This window comes from Lissotriton vulgaris, chromosome 6 (genome assembly GCF_964263255.1).
Source record: "Lissotriton vulgaris chromosome 6, aLisVul1.2, whole genome shotgun sequence".
Taxonomy (NCBI): Eukaryota; Metazoa; Chordata; class Amphibia; order Caudata; family Salamandridae; genus Lissotriton; species Lissotriton vulgaris.
The window spans coordinates 1,847,104,597-1,847,126,843 of record NC_141694.1 but is presented as its reverse complement, the minus strand read 5'-3'; positions in this window follow the sequence as shown (position 1 = coordinate 1,847,126,843).

Here is a 22,247-nt window from a genome sequence, read left to right as displayed (position 1 = left end):
GTAAGCGAATAAAAGGCAGGGGATCAGGACGTCCCATCTACGCCGAAGCTTTTCAGGTAGTCCATGAATAATCCCTTTCAGGGTCCTGTTGAATCTCTCAACAAGCCCATTGCATTGTGGATGATAGGGCGTAGTGAACTTGTAGTTGACACCACACTCCTTCCACATAGCAGTTAAGTAGCTCGACATAAAGTTTGCACCTCTGTCGGAGACGACCTCCTTAGGGAAGCCCACCCTGGAGAATACTCCAACTAGGGCTCTTGCCACAACAGGCGCTGTAGTGGTCCTAAGGGGACTAGCTTCAGGATACCTGGTGGCATGATCCACTACCACCAGTATAAACTTGTGCCCTGATGCTGTGGGTGGTTCCATGGGACCGACAATGTCAATCCCCACCCGTTCAAAGGGCACCCCCACCACAGGCATTGGTATAAGGGGGGCCTTTGTCGTGCCACCTGACTTACCACTGGCTTGGCAAGTGACACAGGAGCGGCAAAACTTCTTGGTATCTTCATTCATGTGAGGCCAGTGAAAGTGTGAGACAAGCCTGTCCCACGTCTTCGTCTGGCCTAAGTGTCCTGCTAAGGGAATCTCGTGGGCCAAGGTAAGGAGGAAACCACGCTGAGACAAGGGGACGACCAGCCTCCTGGTCATGCCAGGCTTGGGGTCTCTTGCCTCAGTGTACAGGAGTCCATCTTCCCAGTATACCTTGTGGGTACCTGTGGCGTTCCCAGCAGCCTCAGCAGCAGCCTGCTGTCTGAGGGGTTCAAGAGAAGGGCAGGCTAACTGGTCCTTCCCCAGGTCCTCTCGTGTGGGTCCCCCTGAGCCCAGAAACTCAACTTGATCAAGTTCTTTAGGTTCAGTTTCCCGCAATTCCTGGAGGTCAGCCTCCTCTGAGACCTGATCCTCGACCTGGGGCAAGGGGGAAGGCGAAGCCTTAACCCGGCTGCTCTTCTTCTTGGGAGGTGTCTGGTCCGTTGTTCCAGGATCCAGCACCTGTTCAGTGGGGCATCGTCTGACCTGTGACCTGGTCACAGCAAACACGTGTGCTGGCAAGCCTAACATCTCCATGTGAGTCCGTTGCTCCACTTCTGACCATTGTGATAACTCCAAATCATTGCCCAACAAACAATCCACTGGGAGGTCTGAACTAACAACAACCTTTTTCTGGCCATTTACCCCTCCCCAGGAGAAAGCAACAATCGCCATACTATGACTGGTAGTGACGTTGCTGGCATTGGTCACCAGGAAATCTGTACCTGGCATGATCTGTCCAGGGTCCACAAAGTTAGGCGTCACCATGGTGACGCTGGCACAAGTGTCCCTATAGGCCTGAGCCATTCTTCCATTTATTAAAGGCGTCTGTCGGTATTTGCCCTGGGACTGACATCAGGGGATATGTCCACATCCCCTGTACAGACAAGGACAGCCTGAGTGAGCGTACCAGCTAAGCTGTCACACCGCTCAGAACCCAAGGTTAACCCAACTAGTCCCTTGGGAGGCGCACTACTACTGCTGGCTGTACTAGGGGGCACAGGTGCCTTAGGGGCTGCAGTAGCAGGAGTCTGCCCTCCTTTCTTGGTGCACTCACTAAACCAGTCAGTTTTACTTTTACAGTATTGGCACCACCTTTGATTGGCCTTCTTGATTCTTCTGTTTCTGGGAAGCCTGACCCCCCCCCCCCCTCTTTGGGTTGTTGGGGACCTGTCGAAGACTTCTGGTCATTTTGTTCCCCTTTCGAATCTTTACCCTTCTGGTCTGCTTTCTTCTGACCACCCTGGTTCTGGCCCTGGTTTTGCTTAACCCTTGTTCTGACCCATCTGTCTGCCTTCTTTCCCAATTCTTGGGGAGAGGTCAGATCCGAGTCGACAAGGTGCTGATGCAACAACTGGTTCTGACAATTGTTTAAAATTTGTTCTCGCATGATCAAATTATACAATCCTGTGTAATCAGTAACCTTACTGCCCAGCAACCAGCCCTCCAAAGCCTTAGTGGCACAATCAACGAAATCAGACCAGTCCTGAGACTGAGTTTTCTGGGTATCCCTGAACAGCAACCTGTACTGCTCAGTGGTTAGGCCGAACCCATCGATCAGTGTGTTCTTCAGGACCTGGTAATTGTTAGCATCCTCCACTCTTGTAGTGAGGAGCTTATCTCTACCTTTATCTTCAAAGGAGAGCCACAAGATAGCTGCCCACTGACTCTGGGGGACGCACTGTACAGTGCAGGCTCGCTCCAAAGCAGTAATCCATTTGTGGATGTCGTCCCCTACTATCTTATTCAGGTGCTTAGTGTCTAAACTCCTGGGTTCCCGTGGGGGAATGCTGCCACCAGTGGGAATTGTCCCACTCAACTCTTGCTCTCGAGCAAAGGCGAGTCTCTCTTTGGCTAGGGCAAGTTCTTCCCTTTCGATCCGCAGATTGACTTCCCTCTCCTTTGCTTCGTACACTCTCCTCTGAGGTGATGTCATCCCTCTTCGAGCAGAGCCTCGAGAGCCATTGGTTCGAGCGGATCCATTAGAGCCTCTCGACAGAGACCTAACTCGTCCGTTCCCAATGTTAAGCTGGCCCGAGAGAGGGCCCAGGGGTCTCCTAGTACCAATCTCGTGACGGCTTAAGTTGTCCTGAGATAGCTGACTAACTAAGACTGGACCTTCGTCTGCCTCTTCCCCAGATGTCTCTGGTTCCTCGTCCTCCTCTTCGCCCTCGGCGGAGAGATGGATAAGGTCAGGGTCACCTCGGGTTCCCTCGAGGGGAGGCATATCCACTTCTGGATGAGAAGGGTCGGTGTTACCCGCCCTCCTGGCATAAGTCTCCAAGAGACCAATCAGAAACGGAATGGTAGGGTTTGCACCCTGTTTTAGCTTTCGAGATGTACAGATCTGTTGCATCTCGTGGAAGCTAAGTGCAGCATATCTGGAGGTGACCTGTGGAAGGTCGACTGACACAAGGGGAGACTCAGAGTTTCCTCCTTTGTCTGACATGCTGCTTCTAGTGTGGTGTAAGTGATGCACCTACCTACACTATGGGTTTACCTACTGATCCCTTGCTAAGAGTTGTAGCCAAGGTGTGCTAAGCCTTGAGGAGCTACAACAGCTGGTTCAGTAGAACTCAGAGTATTCTAAGCTAAGTTATATGTACCTGGAGTACTTATGCGATCTTTCACAAGATATTCTTAGGATACGCGTGGTAAAACAACAGCAAGCTCAATTCCCAACCGCTGCTCACCAATGTGAGAAGTTGGCCCGATATGCAGCGTTCGCTATTCTAGCGACCACTATGTATCGTTCCAAACGACCCTTATGGTGATTGGTTGTAAGTCAACCTTAGACCAGCTATCCTAGTAGCGTGGATACGAGCAGTCTTCGGGCTAAACTCTAGAGGGCGTGTTAAGCCAGCTGTTATACCATCACATACCCCTTGAACACCAAGTGAAAGGACACCACACAAGTGTTATGAAAATAAACAAGTTATTTATTAAGAATCACAACAGCCCTGTACTCTTTATGAGGACAGGGTACTAAGCACAAAACCAAAGCTCTTAGAAAATACTTCAAGTGCACAATTAAAACAAATGCCCGAGGGCACGGAAAGTTCTAATGGTCTCGGGCGGACCCGATAAGGCAAGTCGGAAGCGAGGGACTCAGGACCCTAGAGTAAGGAGGCTATGCGGACACCGGAGTGCCGAAGTTACCTAGCCACGAGGGCTGCGGCTGCACAAGTCTTACAGGCGTCGGGGTCTTCGCTGACGAGCCAGGAGCCGGAAGAAAAGGAGTTGCTGGCCGGCGACCAGTGCTGAATAGTTCGTAGAGATCCAAGCCTGGATCAGAGATCGTTGATACCTGAAAGCAGAGGGGACCATGTTCGTACTACTAGCCAGTAGTCAGAGGGTACCAGGAAGGCACCGGATGGCCGTCACCTCAACAAGGTGAGTGGGCGACGCTAGGCTCTGCAGTCTCACGGACCAGGAGGCGTTGTCGGCGACCAGGATGGAGGTGCGAGCTGTCCCACGAAGATTGATGCTGTCGGCGTCGCTAGGCCCAGGATTGGGGCAACAAGCCTTGGCAGATTTCAGGGCCACGAGGTGGGCCTAAAATGGCGTCTTGAGTGGACCAGGAGGGTCCGAGGTGCTTCTCTCAAAGAAGGAAGCAAGGGCCAGTCTGGAGTAACCAGACCAGCAGCGTTGGTTGTCGGATGTCGTCAAAGAAGGGCACAAGCCAGCGGCTAGTGACCAGACAACGTGCTGAGCGGCAAGCAGAAGGGCCCCACGCAGATCGTGGAGATGCTGGGAGGCTGCACTTCGGTGCTGGAGCGGCTCAGGGTCGGGGCTTCTCGGACCCCAGAGCACTCACCAGAGAATTGCTTCGATGGTTGTGCTGTTTAAGAAAGCGTGCAGGTTTTTATGATGGCCGGTCCCTCGAGGTCTCGTCGCACCCACAGATCTCAGCTGAGCTGACGACGTGGGTAGAGGTCAGAGGTGCCAGGGAAGCCGGTTCTCGTCGAGCTGGGCCGTCGGATCCTTGAGGAAGGACTTGCAGCAAACCGCAGAGTTCTTAGTTGGTGCCCGCTGGTGCAGGGTGACTACTCCTTAGTCACAAGGGAGAAATCTTGAGAAGAGTCTCGAAGTCCTTTCGTAGAAAGTATTCGTGATTCAAAGATGATCTGATTTGGAAGGGTCCCCGCTCCGGCCTTTATCCTAAAGAAAGGGGCGGGTACATGACTAGGTCCTGCCCTAAGGGTGGAACCAGGAAGGGGGGTAGTTACACCCCTCTCCCCCTGCTGGACTTTCCCCAGGTCAGGGGCTGCGCGCCCCTGGAACTGGTTCTAGCCGGCAGATGCGTAGTGAGCACCGGGGTGCCACTCCGCAGTCACCTTCTTGCAAAGCCCTACCTACCCAGAATACACAAACCCTGTCTGGGACGGTGCGAACACCGCCCTTGACAGGAAACCCTTTGTCCGAGCTCTCCTCGCTGGAAGGACTCCCAGCAGCAGGAGGTCAGACTTGTGTCTGTGGTGGCAGCGTCCATTTTGTGGAACTGAGGCTTCAGTTAACTTTAACCGGGGTTCACAGTTACGTACATGTCGTGTCCCTCTAGAAGGGCGGAATGCCAACCTCGTCACCAGAATTGGTGAGGGGGCAACATCCCGATTCGTATGACACCTTACTCGACATGTCTTGATAACGCGATACCGAAGTTACCGATATGATACGCGTTATCATGGAACAGCCATTGGGTCTTGGTTCCGCAAGCTGCAACCGGGCTCGCTCGTGCCGGAGCCCAATTCACACGATTCCATGCACTCTGCCTTCAGGATTGTCAAGGCCTGCCATAGGAGTGACTGATAGGAACCCGGGTGTCCATTGTGAGGTTAGATATAGGGATACTATACCTAAAGCAACGAACGAATACGCTACGTTGCCCCAGCTGTCGTGCAGCCAGTTGTGTCAGTTTTGATGGCCATCCAGGGGTGGCATAATACATGCTTCGGCCCCTGGTAGGCCCTGGGTACACCGATGCCCTGAGTTACAGGGTCTGACGGGGTGGCCCAGTTCCAATTGGGTAATGCACCTAAGGTACACACATCAATTTAGTGAGAGAACAGCTAGGCTGTGGGTCTGATTGGCAGGCCCACAACCCGAGAAAGTCGTAAACCAGTGAAACAAAAGCAAAAAGTCTGGGTGATCATAGGATTGCAGACCCTACTCTCCTACAACACCTACCTGTTCCCTTCCTGTGAAAAGACAAGTACCCTTAATCTGGCCCGTACCTTGTGGAGCCACACTGCTCCGGATGCGTGGCGGAGCGTTGTCTCGTTGGACTCCCAGCTTTCTCTCCTCCTGGGGCGATGCAGCTTCCAGGTCCGCTCTCCTCGATTCCTGGGGCGATGCAGCTTCCGTGTCCTCTCTCTGCTGGACACCGAAGTCCTCTCGAGCTCTCTGGACGTCTCCTCCTCTCCTGTCCCGGTCTCGCTGTTCTCTTCCGGGTGCCACGCTATCAGCTTCTCCGTGGCTCCCAATTGGAGGGAGGTCGATGACGTCACCGGCGGAGTTCCCTCCTCTGGGAAGGCCCACACTGCCTTAAAGGGACCATGTCTGTCCTGTACTCGGGGCGGAAAGGAATACGGGTTAAAGTCTTCACCCTGCCCATGGCAGGCAGGGACCCCTGACACATCCCTCCCCCGGGATTTCCCCGACCGGGGGAAAGAGGGAATCGGGACAAAAAGTCAGCATTCCCCTGTTCCAGACCTTTTCGATGACGAACCTCAATCTGAAAGGGTTGCAGAGCCAGAAACCATCTGAGGATGCGATCATTGTGGCCACGGTTCCTTTGAAGCCAAGTCAGTGGGGCATGGTCCGTATACAAAACAAAAGGCCTTCCCTCCAGATAATACCCGAGTTTGTCTACACTCCAGTGGACTGCATTCTCTGGGGAACAGTTTACGGCTGATAAAAAGAACCGGTCTTTCCAACCCCTCAGTCTTCCGGAGGCATTCGTCTGGAGGATGAAGGGTTTTGTGAAGTCCGGAGAAATCAAAACAGGGGCCGTGGTAAGGAGAGTTTGTAGTGCCTGAAAAGCATTGGTTTCTTTGGGAGTAGGGGCTGGTAACCTAGGAGATGACTTTTTTTTTTTTTCAACAGATCCGTAAGAGGTCCAGCTATATCCGCGAACTGAGCAATAAACCCCCTATAGTATCCCACCAGGCCCAGGAATGCTCTTAGATCTCTTTTGGTCTTAGGATAGGGGACTTCTAGGATAGCCTTCACTTTCTCTGTTTGTGCTTCTATCATCCCATTACCTAAGACATAACCTAGATACTTCACCTTTCTGAAGGAGACTCTAGTCTTTTTGGCGTTTATGTGGAACCCTGTTGTTCTTAGACTAGTGAGTATCTTCAAGATGTTTCGTATGTTCTTCCCACATCTTACTGTAGACAACTATGTCGTCCAAGTAAGCGGAAGAATATTGTTGGTTGGAAGAGAAGATTGTATCCATTGCCCTTTGGAACGTCGCCGGAGCGCCGTGCAGTCCAAACGGGAGAACAGTGAAATGATAGTAGCCAGAGGGCGTAGAGAAAGCGGTTTTCTCTTGGTCTACAGGGTTTAGGGGAATCTGCCAATATCCCTTGGTGAGGTCTATAGTTGTGATATACCGAGCTTCACCAAGGCGTTCTAGCAGTTCGTCCACGCGAGGCAGTGGGTAAGCGTCTTGTTTGGATACCCTATTCACAGCTCTGAAGTCGATACAAAAACGAATACTACCATCTGGTTTGGGGACGAGTACTACTGGAGAACACCAGTTGCTGTGTGAGGGTACAATCACACCAGAGCGCAATATCTGGTTGATCTCGTCTTGGAAGGCACTTCTTCTGGCTTCAGGGACACAGTAGGGCTTTTGTTTAACTACCGTCCCGGGAGAAGTAGGTATGGAATGCATCGCTATGTTTGTTTTTCCCGGTTGGTCTGAAAACACATCTGAATAACGGAGCAGAAGAGATAAAACTTCTTCTTGTTGTGCTTTTGTTAAGTCTGGGTTTATAGGGGTATCATGAACAGTGTGAGTGGCAGTTGTAATGGTATGGACTGCTTGAGGAGGTTTTCTTAACCACTTTAACAAGTTTATGTGGTACATTTGTGTCTTATTACCCTTAACCCGCAGGATATACGTGGTTCTACCAATTTTCCTGAGTACCTCAAAAGGCCCTTGCCACTCTTTCCTGAGTTTATGCGTTGAGGAAGGCAACAATACTAAAGCCCAGTCACCGACGTCAAGTTCCCTCCACTTTTTTTCCTTGTCATAAAACGTTTTTTGTTCTCGGCTATGGCCAGATGGTCATGGGCCATGGTTCTAAGTTTATGGAGTCTGGTTTGTAGTTGTCGTGTATAGTCTAGTAAGGTTTCTGCCTCGTGTGCTCCTTCCCTTTCCCAACTGTCTTTGGCGATTTCCAAAAGGGTTCTTGGGGTCCGACCAAACAGCAATTCAAAAGGAGAGGTGCCTAAACTGGCTTGTTTTTGGCTCCGAAGGACAAAAAGAGCCAAGGGTAGCAGCTGATCCCAGTTCTTACCATCTCTAGACAACAGTTTCTTTAAGGTGAGCTTCAGGCTACCGTTGTATCACTCGACCAGTCCATCTGTCTGGGGATGATAGTCAGATGTTTTAATATGAGTGATTGAGTAGTTTACAGACCTGTGCCATTAAGCGCGAAACAAAAGGTGTTCCTTGGTCTGTAATGATTTCGCGAGGAGACCCCATCCTAGAGAAGACCTCGACTAGCTTTTGAGCTATGGCTGACGATGTAGCTGCCCGGAGGGGATATGCCTCTGGGTAGCGAGTGGCATAGTCTACTAAGACTAAGGCATACAGATGACCCCTAGCAGACTTAGGCAACGGGCCTATAAGGTCCATTCCCAACCTAGCAAATGGTTTACTTATGATAGGTAATGGATTCAGAGGAACCGCAGGTGGAACATAGGGGTTTCGCCGCTGACAGATCTGACTTTCTTGACAGTAGCGTTGTATTTGTGCATACACCCCCGGCCAGAAGAAGTGTTGTAAAATTACCTGCCCTGTCTGTTCTGCACCTGAATGTCCTGCAAGTAAATGTGCGTGGGCAAAACACAGTATCTGGTCCCTGAAGGCTACAGGTACCAGAAGCTGGGGAACTGCATCGGGTTTAGCCAACCTATATATCAACCCATTTTTTTCAATGAAAGTAGGATAGGTTCTATGTACAGGGTCCTGAGATGAACGGGCTATGTGCCAAGCGTTTGTGAGAGAGGCATCGTTTAGTCGTGCGGTCCTGAAGTGGGTATCCCTAGCCCATGGCTCGGAAACAAGAAGATTGTCACGTGGAGTGCATTGTAAGGCGTCAGACATAAGGGCGATGAAGCCCGGATTGTCGGTTCCTATTATCACTGGTTCAGGAAGCGTAGCCAAAACCCCAACCACTACTTCTGTTCTAGTTCCTGCGGCAGTACAGAGGCTAATGGTAGCCAACGTATACTCCCTAACGTCCCTATGTGAACACTTTCCTGGCATTAGGCAGGATGAGGGAACCAATTCTTGTCCTACTACTGAATGTCTACATCCTGAATCTAGTAAAGCACTAAACCCTCCCATAAAATGTTCACACTCACATAGAAAACTGGTCCGGTCTCCTGGCCGTATAGAAGAGAATGTGGGGCGTAGCTCACATCCATAGGTTCTTCTTTCTCCTTTTATTTTTTTCCGGCAATACCTCGCTATATGGCCCCACTCGCTGCAGTCATAACATTGAGGACCAGGGTTAGGCTGAAAGTCTGGTTTGGGTAGACATGATCGTAGAGGTTCTATCAGTAACTTTGGGTATTTCTTATCGAGCTTTCCAGGAATATTTTTACTGGTTTTCTCTGGTTCTCTTAAGGGGGGCGTCCTTGGGCCCGGGCATAGGAAGTAGCCATTTCTTTTTTTTTTTTTTTTTAAAACCTTTATTAAGCTCTTCGTACAGTACAAATACGGGCCCACAACCATCCGGCCGGCCACGACACTTCTGAAGCTTGATAGCAAAGTATACGTCCACTCGGTGGCACGGCAGCACAGAAAAGCATACGACCCATGTTACAACAATTCTACGTGCACCGAGTGGCAGGAGACATTAAGGTTAATTTTAAAATAATTTTGTATGTAAGGAGATACAGAAGCAGTACGGATCAGTGTACAGTACAGACGATCATATGATAAATGGGTAACAGCCAACAGGAGAGTCCATTAACAGTAAACACATCTAAAATGGCGGCACGATACTGTAACATCAGGATATAGATACGCAGCGAGATGTGCCTCCCAACCACTACCCTTCTAACACCAGTCCCCACCACTGACCCTGGAAAAGACATAAGAAAAAGGACGGAGAAAGAAAAAGAAGGCCCATAGAAATAAAAACTTACTGAAGAAGACCCCCCACCCTACACGCATGCCGAGGCTATGGCCTACCCCCCCCCCTAGCTACGTGTCTGTCGCCCCAGAAGAACCCGAAATGTAGAAGTAAGAAAAGAGAAGGAAAAAGGACCATAAGATCACGATTGAACCCAGGGAGAAAGAAAGAGTGCACCACCCTACTACTCCCAGGAAAAAGAAAAGCGGGGAGGAGCCCACCCAACAATCGAACTCCCGGACTCCCACGCCGCCCATATATCCTGCGCCAAGCACAATACAGTATCAAGGGACCCCCGTGAACCCGGTGGTCCCGAATCAATACCACCCAACACCTCAGCACTTCACAAATCCTCGACCCGACAGAAAAATGAAACAGGAGAGGAGATCACAGCGACATGTAGCAAAAACACAGGATATCAAAAAACTACTCAGCCAATATTGCAAAACGTGTGTCAGTCCAAGTCCCCGCCAGCCAGTCCAATCCAAGCGACAACGGTCATGTCGTCACCCCTGTCCGGACCGGCAGATGTGATGCAGGTCCGTCCATTGCTGCGAGTCTCCTCCAGCCAGGACAAAGAGGCAAGATGGCCGCTCTCGAGGAAGGGGGACAATGAAAACGTTTCGCTCCGCGGGGCCCCAAACACAGCAGTAACATGCCACCGAAGTTCCACCAGTAGGTGCAGCCAGGGTAACATCGGGCAAGTGACGTGGAAAGTCAGGTCTCGACAGGTAGCTCAGAGGCAAGGTCACAGCATTCAAAACGAAGGGTGTCTCCGCAACTGTATCCGTGTCGATAGGGTGACGCGATACAATGTAGCCAAGAGGACTCCGCACCACCATCTCTCCGCTCTGCAACAGTGTGTCACCTCCAGAAGAATGCATGGGCGGCGGGGGATCCTCCAGCCGGGGACGTCCCGTTGCAGACAGTGCCTCATCGAGTCTCCGGGTCAGCGCCCGGCCAGTACTCTGCATCTCCGCTTTTAAAGCCACGAGGGCGGCCAACACATCCCCACAGGTCGGGTCTCTCAGTGCCGAGCTACGATCCGCACGTTCCCTCTGCTCCCTCGATGCGGCAATCAGCTCCGGGGCACAAGGGCGCGCAGGCACTGCGGAACCAGGGGCAGTCCGCGTCTCAGCATGATGAGCAGGCGCCATTGTCATCTCCGATGCGGACGAATAATGGCGAGTGAAGAAGCCATGTATTCCGGAGACACTAGAATACAGTCCCCAAAAAACTCCGTGCGCCACTCGGAAAATGCACAGGGCGAGAGCGCCCCACGGTTACATGAAAGCCAGCAGTTCACCGCAAAGGACACCTCAGAATGGAGTCCGCTCGCTTCTCGTCAGGGTGGCGGAGGAGAGTTATTATTAGAGGGCTCCAGCGTCGTCTATGCCACCGTCAGCACGAGGGGGGTCCGACCCGGGTGGAAGGGTACGATAACAGTCGCACAGCCAGCGTTTTCACCCCCGCGATCACCCACAGTACTTCAGCCCAGCGCACCGTCCACAGCCCTCGGCATCCGGTGGCGACCATCTACGCGGGGACCAAGGGAAGCGTCGGAGGTCGAGGTAAACACCGAGTCTGCTACCAATCCAGCCTACCAAGGTGTCAGGAGAACGCCGGTCGCTTCATTGCCGGAAATCCACGGCGATAGAGCGGCGCAGGACAGGAGAATTGTTCAGGATTGTCGAAGAAAGCCGGACGGTCCACGGAGCCGGGAGCTCAAACGTCCGTCCCAGCCGCCATCTTGGCTCCTCCCCGGAAGTAGCCATTTCGATGGCATGTTCGAGAGTCAGCCCTGCATGTTGCTTCAGCCAACGCTTAGTCCCATAGGGAAACACCTCCAAAAACTGTTCAAGATTGATCGCATTCATCACCTCTTCCATATTCCCTTCCTGTGGCTTGAGCCACAGGTCAGCAGCTGCTTTTAGCTTGTGAAAGAGGGTCTTGGGAAGATCTCCTGGAGTTCCGCGTTCCTGTCGGAATTTAAGTCTGTGGGTCTCTTCATCCACCCTCAGACGGTCGAGGATATACTGTTTAACCACAGCATAAACAGAGGTGCCGTCCTTATTGACCATCTGGTAAGCGGCCTGTGCTCACCCGTCAAAAGAGGGGCGACGTAAAAGCCACCTGTCACCGGGCCAAGCACTGGCCCTAGCAGCTCTCTCGAAATTCAAAAAGAAAGCCAAAGGATCATCCCCTGGTGTGAACTTTTGTAGAGGGACGACCGTTCCTGGGGGAGGGGCATTTGTTCTTCCTTGTCCCAATACCACCATGAGTTGGTTTTGACCCTCGGCCAACTTCAAGAGATTTTCTGACTGAGCTTGTATGGCAGTGGTGAATGCCATACGGTCTGCTTCAGCCTGGGTGGATGTTTGTCCTATGGCCCATTCAAGTTTATCCAGGCCCTCCTTCATCTGCTGAATGAGGGTCTCCATCTTGTATCAGAGGACAGTTATGCTCCTATCTGGCTCGCCACTTGTGATGGACACACAGAGGGGCGGGGGGGGGGCGTAGATTAGAAGGAGCCTCACTCAGGTATAGTTGATATGGAGGAGTGTTTTTATTTTATACTGTCAGAAGACAAAAGAAAACAGGACTCTCGGGGTTCCGAGATGGCAAAACTAATTGTTAGCTCTTGACGCTCTTTCTTTCCTGGTCCGGCCAGTTTAAGTCCTTTGGTAGCAGGGGTCCACGTTTCGCTTAACAGAAGGCATCAAGGATCCGAAGGCACTCAAAAAGAAGGGAAAAGAGACCCTAGGTTACTGGCGCTACCGGGACTCCGGTCATGAAAGAAGGGGGACGGGGAGTGAGGGGATCACCAGGGACAGTTACCACAACGTGAAAAGTAAACTCCACAGATAAGCGCTCATGTGTACTCAAACGGGGGTGCGATACGGCTTACACACGCATGTCCCGTGACTACCCTCAACCACCCATACCGTTCCCTCCCTGTAAAAAAAGACAAGTCCCCTTAATCTGGCCCGTATCTTGTGGAACCATACTTCTCCGGAAGCGGGGCGGAGCGTGGTCTCGTTGGCCTCCCGGCTTTCTCTCCTCCTGGGGCGATGCAGCTTCCAGGTCCGCTCTCCTCGATTCCTGGGGCGATGCAGCTTCCATGTTCTCTCTCCGCTGGACATAGAAGTCCTCTCGAGGCGCTCTGGACGTCTCCTCTCCTGTCCCGGTCACGCTGTTCTCTTCCGGGTGCCGCGCTATCAGCTCCTCCGTGGCTCCCGATTGGAGGGAGGTCGAGGACGTCATCGGCGGAGTTCCCTCCTCCGGGAAGGCCCACGCTGCCTTAAAAGGGACCGTGTCTGTCCTGTACTCGGGGCGGAAAGGAATACGGGTTAAAGTCTTCGCCCGGCCCGTGGCAGGCAGGGACCCCCTGACAATATCTTTCTAGAAAATTGTTTGCAGTCGAAACCAATTATACGGTGGCCGAAAAAGAGTTGCTGTCCATTAAAAAGGCTTTTCAAGAGTGGAGACGCTACTTGTGGTGAGCACAACATTCCATCACGATGTACTTGGATCATAGAAATCTTCAGTACATGAAGATAGCTCGACACCTCTCACAGAGACAAATGAGGTGGATTCTGTTCTTCGCTCAATACCATTTCACCATCAAGTTTCGTCCAGGATCAGAAAATAGAAAAGCATATTCCTTATCCAGACAGGAAAAGAGCAATACACCCCACAAGAACTCACCGAAGCTATCATAAAGCCTGAAAGAGTGCTGTGTGTGGTTACAGTGGATCAGTTTCTCTATCAAGTTACCAAGCATCACACCATCGACCAATGGCAGCGTTGGGCAGAACAAAGCAATCACCGTACTCTTAAACATGGAGTTCCGTTGTATGAACACAAACTCTACCTACCAGGAACTCCGATTGAAAGCCTTCAAGCTGGTCATCCTGGATATAAGAAAACGTTGCTCTTGATCTAACTACATTTTTGGTGTGACAAAATGGCTAAAGACGTTGTTCTTTGGGTTTCACAATGTGAGACATGTGCTTGTGCTACCGGAGAGCAAGGAAAGAACAAGGGAACACTGAGGCAGTTGCCAACACCTTCATTACCATGGCAGACAATCAGTGTGGATTTAATCCTAGGCTTTCCAATGGACCAGGGATACAACACTATTCTGGTAGTAATAGACAGCCTTACTAAAATGGGTAATTTTATCCTTTGTAAGAACCTTCCCACTGCAGTACAAAAAGCTCAGTTACTGTTGACACAGGTAGTTCGCTTACACGGACTTTCTAGTGTCATCGTGTCAGACAGAGGACCCCAGTTCATCGCGTGGTTCTGGAGAACGTGGTGCAAGACTTTACACGTGTAAGCAGCTGTCAACAAGTTTTCATCCGCAAACCGTCGGTCAGACGAAGCGACTGAAACAGACCCTCAAGAAGTTCTTGCGGCGCTATTCCAATGAAAGAACCGAGTCATGGGTGTCCTTATTATGGTTGGCAGAATTGTCATACAACACATGGCATAGCTCAATCAAGGAAACACTGCTCAGGGCCAATACAGGATTCCATGCAACAACCCTACCTCTGGCTATACCCAGTGAGGTACAGAACCATCGTACAGTTCTGGCACAAGTTAAGACTCTCCAGAAAATGCACAGGAAAATACAGTCCAACTTGGACCGAGCCAAAAAGACCTACAAGACATGGGCAGACAAGAGGCGGCAGGAGGGTCCCACGTATCAGGTGGGGGATCGTGTTTGGCTATCTACCAAGAACATCAGTTTTCGAATGCGCAGCATATTTAATCCCAGGTTCATTGGTCCGTACCCTGTGCGACGCCAAATCAATCCGGTGGCATATAAGTTGAAATGGCCCGCTTCCTTATGGATCCACCCTGTGTTCCATAGTAGCCTGCTGAAACCCGCACTGAACGCCTGATGCAGGGCAGTGCCTCCGGTGACCAGGGCCGGTCAGCCGGAATACAAGGTGAGAGTTTATCCTAGACTCCTGATATCGCAGAGGGCAGCTTTGGTATCTTGTGTCCTGGAAGGGGTATTCGTCAGAGGACGACTCCTGGGAACCCTGCACAGGAGTTCCACCCCGCGGGCGGTTCATCTCTTTTATGTCCATAAACCTGGATGTGGAAGGCGCTTGGGAGGAGGGCGTACTGTCAGGATGTGACTAATGGCGCCTACCATGTGTGTAGCACGGAAACAATTGGGGGAAACTACATCTCCTAGAAGACCGTACTTCTGGGAGGGATTTACCAGCAGTTAAAGAACACATACATCACATAGCGCGTCGTGCGTGATTCTTTGTACTGGTTCCGGATGTCTTTTGTATCGGAACGGCGACTCTGTATCTCCGAAGAGCCCCTACCTTGGTTGGAATTAGCCGGGGCGCCTCCCTCAGATTTGGCAGGGATAAGACTTTGGAACATCCGCCTTGGAAACATCTCTCTTTGACGAGAGAGAGCATCTTGCAGCATTTTTCCTGAGTAGCGGCTGCGGCCGGAGGCCGTTGGGCAAGCCTATACCGGTTCACGGAAGAAACAGCATTCTCTCAAAGGAAAAGGACACTTAGAAGGCTCATTAGCGAATCAATGCAGTAAGTGCTGACTCAGACTTCATATCCAGGAGTATTGATTTGACTTTTGGAAGCATTATTCCGTTTGGAACATTGTTCTACTGTTTGTTTTGTCCATCACAGAACAAGTCCTTTTTTCAATCCGGATTGTCTGGGATCAGAAATCCTTGAGACAGTCTTTGCTCATTTCTTTTACTGAGACTTGTTTTCATCGCTTTTGGTACTATTTTTGTTTACATTGCATTGTGGAAAGGGGAATGGTCCTTTGTAATTACAGTTTCTTTTCTCTATAATGGATGTCTTACGTCAGCTACCGGTCACCACAGCCCCTTCTCAGATTGCATAGAAACACCACACTTTTAGAATACCTACCTTAAAAAGAGATAATACTGATAGCAAAAAATACTATATATCATAGCTCCGAGGATATGTATAGCACCACAACATCTTCAGACGAACAACGCGCATCTGCACGAGCAAGGCACCTGAGTACGAAAAGCAAAGTCTCCTGACGAACAATACGCACCTGCATGAGCAACGCACCTAAGTACGAAAAGCAACGTCTCCCGACGAACAATGCGCACCTGCGCGAGCAACACCTTCCGGTGAAAAGGAGTACATACCTCTTACACTAGGTTGAGATAACCTACCTGGAATTTGGGTACTCCTGCTTGGAGTCAGTTTCCCTTCCGTATCTACAATTACCCATTAGAGGGGAATCACCCATCCCTCTGTAAGTATTTGGTAAAAAGGGGCACAACCTTCCTCCACAAGGAATAAGGACAAAGTATATACTCCAAGGGTCTTTATTACATGATAACAGAATGACAAGGAAGAAGAAATAACTAAATATCACCATAAACATTTGTAACAATCACCAACACATACATAAAACCTGAAAATGAAAGCATGGTTAGATAAAGTTAGATATACATGGAACACCTCACCATATTCTTAGGCATCTTTGCAATCCGAAGAAGGGTCCGGCTCTCTTTCCCTCTCTGGTTGGGTCAGGACTCTGTTCCACAAACACGACTGCACCGTGATGTTTCACCAGACCACCAAACCACCATCTCACCCTCACTTGGACCCACTTTCTCTAATATAGAAAGTCTCGAAGCTTCTAGCAAACTCCGCCTACCGTTCTCACAGGATTCCTGTTCCACCTCGTACCGAGCACACAACAGCAGCTGGCCAAGCGTTTGTTATGGCTCCATCGTGAAGAGAGCACATTCCACTGATAAGAACCGGTCCTCTGGTTCACTTCTAGCGAACAACACATGGAAACTAAAACATTGCCTTTCACCTGAAGAGGCTCGGCAAGATGGTGTCGGAAAAGAACATGGCATCACTCGAGCATAGGCCTTTAGGCCTGCAAAAGAGCAAAGACAATATACATATATATGAAGACATAAGATCATGTTATGTTATGTTAGGTTATCCTGATTTATTGAGCGCACAGATGCCCCAGCAAAGGGGCGTCCTGGCGCTAGTGCAGAACAAAAAACCGGACAGGAGGTGAAAACACAACACAACAGCAACAGAACTAAGGAGCTACGGGGAAAAGAAAAGTTTTGGCATACAAGTAGGCATACAACAAAAAGGGTCTTGACTCCTAAACTCAGCAAGGCTGAGCCAATATAAAATGAAGAAACAATACACTTGCCAGTGCTGAGGATCTTACTTTTCAAATCAACTTAAAGAAAAACAGTATGCATGAATATAACATGGACACTTGCTTTATGAATTGCAACTTTTGCTTTTAATTTTCTTTTGAAGATTATTTAAGTTTTTAGTCAATTTTTGTTTTGTGCATGGGAATATAAAAAAAGGTCTATATACATTTATATACAAACAAATGCAAATGGGTATGTACAATAAATCAAACAGACTCACAAAAAACACTCTTGGCCATCCATTCATACTACTCCACATCCATACTGGTCCCGGTGTCAAAGAACCTATATCCACAAAGCTTGAAAAGTCTCCAGCTTTTTTGTCGTTATTTGCAATGGTTTGTAAAATTGAAAGAAAAGCAAACAGTCTTTCTGTAGATTGCCGTGAAAATTTCAATATAAATTCAAAGAGGTGATCCAGGACCGGGTCGGTCGACGCGTTTCAAACCCTGTTATTGCCAGGGTTCTCCTCAGGACCAAAAGTAACTAAAAAGTAAAAGGAAACCATCATAAATCTTATGTTTTAAAAAAATAAGAGAAGAACCTAGTTCGCTATCTAGCTTCCCTCAGCCTACCTCTATTCCTGGGTCATGGCTCCAACCGTAAAACCAAAACAATTGTATTCCAAATGAAGGGGAGAGGGAGGTGCTGGAACACAAGAGAAGACAAGTGCGCTTTTAAGTACTGCCATATTCGGTCCATCACTTGTTGTTTTTGCAATTGCCGCCCTAAGTGCGCTGGGGATGCCCAGACGTGGGTCCCAGGCACTCCACACCACCTGGAGTCAAGCTAGCCGGGCTGATGAGAGGTGTTACCTCGAAACCGGTCCGGTCCTCGGATGCTTGATTCCGTTCTGGGAAGGACATGGCTTTTGTAGTTCGGACTGGACCCATGGGGCAACAGGGTCAGAGCTGATTTGCATATCGCCATTGTCTAACCCAGGGTGGTGTGGAGTGCAAAAAAACGATGGATTTGGGCCCAGATCTTTTGACTGGGGGAATGTGTGACATTGATCCACATTCGGTCCATCACTTGTTGTTTTAGCAATTGCTGCCCTAAGTGCGCTGGGGATGCCCAGACGTGGGTCCCAGGCACTCCACACCACTTGGAGTCAAGCTAGCCGGGCTGATGAGAGGTGTTACTGCGAAACCGGTCCGGTCCTCGGATGCTTGATTCCGTTCTGGGAATGACATGGCTTTTGTAGTTCGGACTGGACTGTTCCCATGAGGCAACAGGGTCAGAGCTGATTTGCATATCGCCATGGTCTAACCCAGGGTGGTGTGGAGTGCAAAAAAACGATGGATTTGGGCCCAGATCTTTTGGCTGGGGGAATGTGTGACATTGATCCACATTCGGTCCATCACTTGTTGTTTTTGCAATTGAATACCTGATCTAGCAGCTCTCTCTGGCGGAGACACCAGGTGAATTGTCATGGGGTATGCGTGGGCAGGGCCAGCTCCAAACAGACTGGGGCGTGGTCTGATAGCGGTTTGGGCATATGTTCCAACAAATTCCCATGTGCAGACACCTTGAGTAGTTATCCAGAAGTCTGTTATGGGTCATGGAGATACATGTGCCTTCTCTGCGTCCTGGGTGCCATACATCTGTCATTTCATACACCTCCATACCATCTTGAAGTGCCTTAGCTGACTGTTTCCCATACTTCTCGTTACCCATGGACCTGTCCTGGGTGTAATCTAGACACGTATTGAAATCCCCCTCCCAATATTATCACGGACGTGGGGAGTGCACGCAACGTAGCCCAGATTTGTGTAAAAAAAAAAAAAGGATGGGTCACCTGTGTTCGGTCCATAGGTGGTTACTAGAGTCAGGACCGTCCCTGAAGCAGGACGTACCGCCCTTGGTCATCAGTGGACGAGCATATTAATGTGAAGGGTTGGCTGCGCCTGTATGCCTGTCAAAGGAGGATATTGAATTTGCAAAAGAAAGAATTATCCTGTCCAAATTGGGAATTATGGACTAAAATTGTTGGAAATCATATTCTTTACTGTACAAAGTGAATCATGATCAAATTGCCTCATCCTTTTGGTATGATTGTTTCTCATTTTTGACCATGTGGCAGGTGGCCATTTGAGGTGGGCAATAATCACTAGTCAAACTTGTTACTTTGTGCGACTATACTGGGTAGTGCAGAAACTTTTAAACAGCTGCCACTCAGTCTCCAGTTTTTCTGCACTTCCTGCCTACTAAACCCAAGAAGACTAAAATGACAATACCACAACTGAAGAAAGAAACTGCTTTGAAAGTTTCCTTGCAGCACAGCTGTAACGGTTTAACTGCTATCTTACAATACATGCAAGCATTCTGACTTTGCTGTGCCTCATCTCGGTCATTCATGGGGCACTTACTAATGGACAGTAGCTAGTATACCTCTCGCAGGCATGGGGAAGCGATCCTGCATTCGTCAGTTTCCTCCCGCTTGGACTGTGGTACACAGCTTGATAGTTTAAAGAAGACATCAGGGCTGCTTCCCATCTTGCGAGCTTAGTTTAATATCGATCAAGGTTTCAAACTGGTTGACAAGTGTAGTTGTGTTGAACTTCAGTTTGAGCTTTCTCAGAACCTGCTTGTAGTCCGAAACGGTTGTGTAAAACACTATCTGCTTGGTTCATTAATCAAGAGACAAGCTTAGCTCTGGGTAGAATTCAGGAATCAGGTGACCTACCATGGGGTACAACTCACCTTGGAACCTGTGGAGTACTCATATTGGCTCTTCTTTATCTTCATAGTGGAAGGCTCTGTTCTAGAACTTTGAGGTTTTTGTACTTTTAAAAAGGGACAACACCAAACAAATTGCAAACACAAACTAGTCACAGGTCATGTTTTTGCAAAATAAATTTTTATTAACTAAATGATTATATAAAATACATACTGGTTACTAAAACATAGCAATAAAAATAAAAAAAATACAGAAATGTGATGGCAAAAGAAGGTAGAATTATAGCAGCTGTTAAGAAGAAAAGGAAAGAAGTACACTGATGCAACCCACCACAATAATTGAAAGAGCAAAAGAACGGACCCAGTAGGCAAAGAAATCTTACTAATTGGTGCTGATACTGGTTTACTTCTCTCAGCAGGCTTACAGTTATCTTGGCAGATGAAACAGTGAGACCACAAAGTTACAAAAAAAAACCTGCAGGATGTGTGCAAAAATATGGAAAAGCCACCTGGGAAGTGATGGGCTAAATAAGTCACCGGACAATCAGTTGAAAAGGGAATATGGCTTCATAGGGCAAAAACAAAATCAAAGAGGACAGGGGAAGCAGATAATTCTGAAGCAAAGTATGGTGCCTGAATCATATCCTTTTACGTTGTGGCCTGGTTACTTAAATTTGAAACCTCCTGTGGAGGGGAACATTTTTGGTCATGTAGATGGCATACAAGCAGCATGGTTGGGTATTAGATATGACAACATTAGGAGGATGGGGAGGTGTTGCTCTAGGTGTTGAGCAGTATGTGATGCGAAAGTCAGATGCGGTGTATAATTACATCTCAGTAGTGACTGCTGCAGATGTTTTTGAAAAAGATGGTCACTTTCCTAATAAATTATATTTATAATTTGGAATGGCCAATGGGCTACACAGATCTTAATCTCTCGCATTCCGCAAGGAGCCGCAGGCATATGCTCGGATCACAGAGGTGCCCAGCCAAAGTTTGCTGTGCCGTACCCGCTTATGCGAAGGGGGGGTAGGAGAGCCCCCCAGACGGGGCCCCAAGAAATTATATGTTTCAGTAATAAAGGGCAAGGAATATGACAGTCAGTGCAAATGCATGCACGGTTATGGAACACTTCTGACCAGAAAAAAAAGTACTTTAAAAAAGGTGAGCAGTGGAAAGACATTAAGCAGGGAAGCAGTACTCCGGCATGGACATGGGAGAGCCAAATACAAGAAGAGAATTAAAGCCAGCATGCACTAACCAAAGAAAAGCAAGCAGATGAGCGTTATGAAGCCATTTAATGATAGGAAATGGGCGGCCTTTAAGCAAACAAAATGTCTTGTAAGCAATGGGGCATGCATTGTCTCATGCAAGAATTTAAAGCTACAGCCAAGATCTCTATAATACCACAAGACAATGACATTTGACACAGAAAGACAGCACGCGAGGCTAAAACCTATTGGGAAAGCCACTAGTTCTCTAGTAGGAGAGCCTATGTTGTACAGCAGCACGGATGAAAGTTAGGGGGGAAAAAGTACTATGACGCAGCCAGCACTGACCATCTCATATCCCTTTTTTCCACTGGCTGGACTGAAGAGAGAGCGAGTGTGGCCAACTAAGAAAACGGAGCAGTATAGAATCAAGCAACACAGAAAGGGAGATGGGACAGAATACCAAAGAGGATGGGGAGAAGAGACCGCACAAATTTAGGAAAAAGAGTTGGACAAGACCGAAAACAACTGAGGTTGGGGGGAGGGGTTGCTTCAAGCAACACTGAGTACACCATTAGGTGGTGAGGACCATGCTACAAAACAGAATGGGGCGAAAGCGTGGGTGGGGGGGGGGGGAAACAGAGCAGGACGGTAAGCCACAATACACCATGATGCAACAGACCACACTTGCAATGTCTAGAGCTCAATCAAAAAAAATGTTTTTTACGCCAGGGTATTTTAGGCACATGGTTTAGACACTGAGGCTGTAGTCGAGAGTTGGTCCCCTAATAAAATATGAACAATGATCTTTCTTTTATCTCTTGTTTTACCTCATTTCACATTTGGGTGATAGTGCTTCAACATCAGAGTTCCCCAACATTAAAATGCCACTGGTGAAGTTGGCAGATACCTACAAATTGGGTTTTGTCCATTCAGTGTGTGTCATGATAGCCTAAGTATTTCCCATCGGAGGTCAAATTAAGCTCTGGGCCACTTTTAAAATGTATAAACTCAATTTACTACCAGTGCATGAGATATCAATATCAAACAGTTTTACACTCAAGGAGGTTGACCTCTCAAAGAAAAAAAACCTGAACACTACTGGAGAAGTGCAAATATAAAGTACTGCTGGATGAGAGATGTAGACAGACAGCAAAAATGCATGAATTGACTTGTGACCCACTCTGTATTCGCTAGGGGCGCGAGGAGTGG